Below are 6,000 nucleotides of genomic sequence, written 5' to 3'. Positions count from 1 at the left end.
CTAGTGTCATCTCTGCATTGTTCTCATAGAAAATGTGCAACTGTCACCATCCATAAGCTGACCCAGGCTGAAGACTGTAGCAATCAAGGTGCATGTGCCTCTAGAGGACCTGAATAGTGGTTCAGAGTATGCTTCGGAAAGTCAGAGCCCTGGAACCAGCACCAAAGATGGCAGCCCAGTGTTTGGTCTCAAGGAAGCAGAGTGGAAAATGCTGAACCTAGAATGCACGATGTGCTATGACCAGGATTTTGTGGGGTGCAGTTCATAACTGCTTGTGCCCAAAGGCGTGAGTTGCCAGCAAGTACTGATGTTATTCTTGACAGAATTAAGCAGCAGAAAAAAACCCTCGAACCATCCTTGGATCCTGGACGCCACCTCCCCAATACCAAAAGCCTTTGCAACTGCCAGCCATGCTGGTTTAGTTCAAGTGGTTGGCCTCTTCCTCCCAAACAGTGGAAAACACATCTCCCCTCTGGCCTTACTCTTCCCTGGAGCAAGTGAAGGGAATCGAGGACAGTCTTCCCATATCTGTCTTCCATTTCCTTCCTTTACTAACCTTCGCAAACACAATTTCCTGCATGTATTCTGACTCATAATTGACTCCCTCTAAAAAGAGTGGCACAGTAGCACAGTGGTTAGCACTGTTGCTTCACAGCGCCAGGGTCCCATGTTCGATTCCCGGCTTGGGTCACTCTGTGTGGAGTTTGCACGTTCTCCACGTGTCTGCGTGGGTTTCCTCCGGGTGCTTCTGTTTCCTCCCACAAGTCCTGAAAAACGTGTATGTTAGGTGAATTTGACATTCTGAATTCTCCCTGTACCCGAACAGGCGTCGGAATGTGGCCACTCAGGGATTTTCACAGTAACTTCATTGCAGTGTTAATGTAAGCCGACTTGTGGCACTAACAAAGGTTATTACAGAGATCCTTCATTATCTGACTATGGGTCATCATTACACCTGCACTCTGGGTCAGGAAGCTGGGTGATGGTGGTGTATGGCTAATATCCATAGACATTAACTGGAGACCCAGGCTACTTTTATTGTGATATGGGTGCAAATAAAATAGAGCTTTATTGCCCACACAAAAGTCGGAATTTAGCTTTGGTTTCACCTCCAGTATAACATATGATCATACTGTCATGAGTTAAAAACAGTAAATATTTTATATATATCTACATTAATACATAACATCCATACCATACAAACAACACATTGACCTCTGCCATTAAAGCACTTACTACAATTAAATAAAAACAGATTTTTCCTAGCAATAGACATTATAAAGCACTGGCCTGAAGGGAGCCTTTCAAATTAATGATACAAAGAATGAGGGAACACTGATGATGGCTGAGCGTTGTTAAATAAATTATCAAGCTGTGTCTGCTGTCTGCCAGTGATTTTACCTGTAGTGTTGACGATTCTGGCCAGCTTACTTTTTCATTTCACATTCGGGTTGCCATAACAGACTTTAAAAAAAATATATAAATTTAGAGTACCCAATTCATTTTTTCCAATTAAGGGGCAATTTAGCATAGCTAATCCACCTATCCTGCACATCTTTGGGTTGTGGGGGCGAAGCCCATGCAAACACGGGGAGAATGTGCAAACTCCACACGGACAGTGCCCCAGAGCCAGGATCGAACCTGGGGCCTCGAAGACGTGAGGCAGCAGGGCTAACCCACCGTGCTGCCCTCATACCAGACTTGAATGTTAAAATACTCTGCCAGACGTTTGTAAACCTCTAAAATGGCCAATAGCTTCCTGGTTTCCCGGTATATTTAGCGGGGTATTCCCCCAATGATGCACTGGGGAATCCCCCAAGGACGTTCCCACGCAAGGGTTTACCTTGTAATTGCTCGGAAGTAATAACTTTCTCCAGACAATTGTGCTGGGCTGGGAACCATCCGACTGAAGCAATTTAAATCGCTATGTTCATAAGACCATAAGACATAGGAGCAGAATTAGGCCACTCGGCACATCGAGTCTGCCCTGCCATTCAATCATGGCTGATATTTTCTCATCCTCATTCTCCTGACTTCTCCCCATAACCCCTGATCCCTTATTAATCAAGAACCTATCTAACTCTGTCTTGAAGACACAATGATTTGACCTCCACAGCCTTCTGCGGTAAAGAGTTCCCCATTTAGAAAATGTTTAGATGTTTCTGCCAGTTTTACCCTGATAATTACTCTGAAAAAGAAGGAAAAAACACTTCTAACTCCGGAGTAACTATTTAAAAAACGCAAACCCAGCCTCGCACGGGCCACCCAGCGTGCACACTACTCAGGAGATTAAGCACACCACCCCGGCCTGACTACTCCCTCCTCCCATCCCGGACTGACTCCTCCTCCATGCGACCTTTACACTCCCAGCTCCTGGACTGAACCCCCCTTCCCTGGACTGATCTCTCTCCCCGTCTCCGGTGCCACCCAACCGGGCTCGGTTGTCTAAACCACTTACCTATTGATTTATTGTCCCTTTCAACACCACTTGTATGGCAGCTAGAGCTATAAAAAGGGGGCGTTTCTTACCTCTGCAGCCCAGTTACTCCTCGCCGTTGCAGCCGCTGGCACGCTTCATTGATCCTGTCTTGTCCAGCCTAAGAAGTTACGGGCCATTGACTCACGCCAATCCCTTTCAGTTTCCTAATTCAAACCACATGCTGACCAGCCTTTTTAAAGATACAGTTGGTATTGTCTGTGAAGCTTAGCTTCTGGTCTATATATGTTCCAGACACTTCAAACACTTGCCCTTGAAAATCCCAGTACAGCAACTGGTGAAATTTAAATTATGTTAATTAATAAAGCCAAGTGATTAATAAAAATCTGGAATTAATAAGGCTTACATTAACACAGCAACAAAATTACTGCGAAAATCCCCTTGGCGCCACATTCTGGCGCCTGATCGGGTACACTGAGGGAGAATTCAGAATGTCCAAATTCACCTAACAGAACGTCTTTCGGGACTAGTGGGAGGAAACTGGAGCACCCGGAGGAAACCCACGCAGACACGGGGAGAACGTGCAGCTCCACACAGACAGTGACCCAAGCCGCAAGTCGAACCCGAGACCCTGGAGTTCTGAAGCAACAGTGCTAACCACTGTGCTGCCCAATTGAGAAGCTAGTCTCAGCCCTGGCGACCGCGAAACTACTGTTGATTGTTGTGAAACTGCTTCACTATCCTTTAGAGAAGGAAATTTGCCCACCTTACCTGGTCTGGCTTGTGTGTGATTCCAGCCCCACAGCAATGTGGTTGACTCTTAAACTGCCCTCTGAAATGGAACAGTCCATCCTCGGACTATTAGCAGAGAGAAAAAAACTGCAAATGCTACGGAGTGTGCGGTGCGACAGTTGAGGCAAACTAAAGGGGCAATCCATGAGTATGGAGCGAAGGTAAGTTGGCTCTTGGCTTATCAACTGAGGAAACAGGAGGCAGGGAAGGAGATTGTCCAGATTAAGGCGCAGGATGGGGGGCTGCTGTCGGCTCAGGGGAAGGTGAATGAGGTATTTAGGGCCCTCTACGAAAAGTTATACAGGTCCAAACTGCCTCGAGTTTGAAGGGATATGGTCGAGTTCCTGGGGGAGTTGGAGTTGCCCAAGGTAGGGGAGGAGTTATGGGAAGAACTAGAGGCTCCAGTTGGAAGAGGTCAAGGAGGCGCTGAAATTGATGCTGTCGGGAAAGGTACCAGAGTCTAAAAGGTTCCTGGTGCAATTTTATAAAAACATTGAGACCAGCTGGCTCCTTTATTGTTGGAGATGTTCAGGGACTCATTGGAAAGCGGTGCTCTGCCACAGACATGGGGCAGGCATTGATTTATCTGCTCCTGAAGAAGGACAAAGAACCCGCAGGCTGCAGGTCACATCATCCGATCTCCCTGTTGAATGTGGATGTGAATCTTCTAGCTAATAATAATAATAATAATAATCAGGCTTCAATGAAGTTACTGTGAACAGCCCCTAGTCGCCACATTCGGGTACCTGTTCAGGAAGGCCGGTACGGGAATTGATCCCACGCTGCTGCCTTGTTCTGCATTACAAGCCAGCTATTTAGCCCACTGTGCTAAACCAGCCCTAAGGTGTTGGTGGTAAGACTGGAGCCTTGTCTCCTGGAGGTGGTGGGGAAAGACCAAATGGGGTTTGTAAAGCAAATGTGAGGCAGCCGTTGAACGTGGTACTTACCCCAGGGAGATCATAATTTTGCTTGATATGGAGAAAGCGTTCGACTGGGTAGAGTGGGACTATCTGTTCACGATACGAGAGAAATTTGGCGCTGAAGAAACACTTGATAACCCGATGGTAGTAGCCACATTAAAAATTTGGAGACAATTACGTCAACATTTCAATTTGAAGGCTGCCTCGAGGCTAGCTCCCATCTGTCCAAACCAGTTATTCGAGTCTGCTCGGTCGGATGTGAAGTTTAGGGAATGGAAGGAAAGGGGGTTGGAGAGGGTGGGAGAATTGTTTTTAGAGCGTCAGTTTGCTCGCCTGGGGGAACGGAAGGAGAAATATTGCCTTTTAGACGCTGATGGGTTCAGGTATCTCTAGGTGTGTAGCATTTTCTAGCCTTCCTGGTGAAGCAGCCTTCTACTTTGCTCAAGCGGATTTTGTCACACTCGGGGTCAGAGGTGACCAGTATGTCGGGCATATACCAGCGGATAGTAGGGGAGGAGACGTGCTCGTGTGAAGGCAAAGTGGGCAGAGGAGCTGGGGCCGATCTTGGAAGAGGAGGTTTGGAGCGAGGCACTGAGGAGGGTGAATGCGACCTTGTCTTGTGCAAGGCTGAGTCTCATCCAGCTAAAGGTAGTGTTTTGAGCAAACCTCACAAATGAGTTGGTTTTTCGCTGGAGTGGAGGATAGATGTGATGGGTGTCCGAGGGGGCCTGCACACCATGTGCACATGTTCTTGTTGTGATCAAAGCTAGTGGGCTTTTGCAGGTCCATTTTGATACAATGTCGGCAATTGTGGGAATTGGGCTGGGGCCTTGCCCACTGGTGGTGATTTGTGGGATTCCAGAGCTGGCATCGGGCAGGGATTGGAAGAATGGGGGACCTGTTCATCGACGGGACGTTTGCGAGCCTAGGGGCACTGGAGGAGAAGTTCGAGTTACCCCCGGGAAATGCCTTTAGATATATGCAGGTGAGGGCTTTTGTGAGGCGACAGGTGAGGGAATTCCCATTACTCCCGGCACAAGAAGTTCAAGATAGGGTGATCTCGGGTGTATGGGTCGGGGAGGGCAAGGTGTCGGAAATACACCAGGAGTTGAAAGAAGAGGGGGAAGCGCTGGTAGAAGAGTTGAAGGGTAAATGGGAGGAGGAGCTGGGGGAGAAAATCGAGGAAGGTCTGTGGGCTGATGCCCTAGGTAGGGTTAATTCCTCCTCCTCGTGTGCCAGGCTCAGCCTGATACAATTTAAGGTGGTCCACAGAGCGCACTTGACGGGGGCGAGGTTGAGTAGGTTCTTTGAGGTAGAGGACCGATGTAGAAGGTGCTCAGGGAGCCCGGCGAACCATGGCCATATGTTTTGGTCATGCCCGGCACTGGAGGGGTTCTGGAGAGGAGTGGCGGGAGCAATATCTCAGGTGGTGAAAGTCCGGGTCAAGCCAAGCTGGGGGCTAGCAATATTTGGAGTAGTGGACGAACCGGGAGTGCAGGAGGCGAAAGAGGCCGGCATTCTGGCCTTTGCGTCCCTAGTAGCCCGGCGAAGGGTCTTGCTAATGTGGAAGGAGGCGAAGCCCCCCAGCCTGGAGGCCTGGATAAATGATATGGCTGGGTTCATAAAGTTGGAGAGGATTAAGTTCACCTTGAGAGGGTCTGCGCAGGGGTTTTACAGGCGGTGGCAACCGTTCCTAGACTATCTCGCGGAGCGTTAGAGGAAGGTCGGTCAGCAGCAGCAGCAACCTTGGGGGGGGGGCGGGGGGGGGGGGGGGCACGTCTGGGAGGGTGGATGAGCAAGAGATAACATGAAGGGTTGGGGAAACTGGCACGTACGGGTGAGGGCCAGTGT

The sequence above is a fragment of the Scyliorhinus torazame genome, chromosome 14, assembly GCF_047496885.1.
Source record: "Scyliorhinus torazame isolate Kashiwa2021f chromosome 14, sScyTor2.1, whole genome shotgun sequence".
NCBI lineage: Eukaryota > Metazoa > Chordata > Chondrichthyes > Carcharhiniformes > Scyliorhinidae > Scyliorhinus > Scyliorhinus torazame.
The sequence above is the reverse complement of the archived record's forward strand: the minus strand, read 5'-3'. Positions refer to the sequence as shown.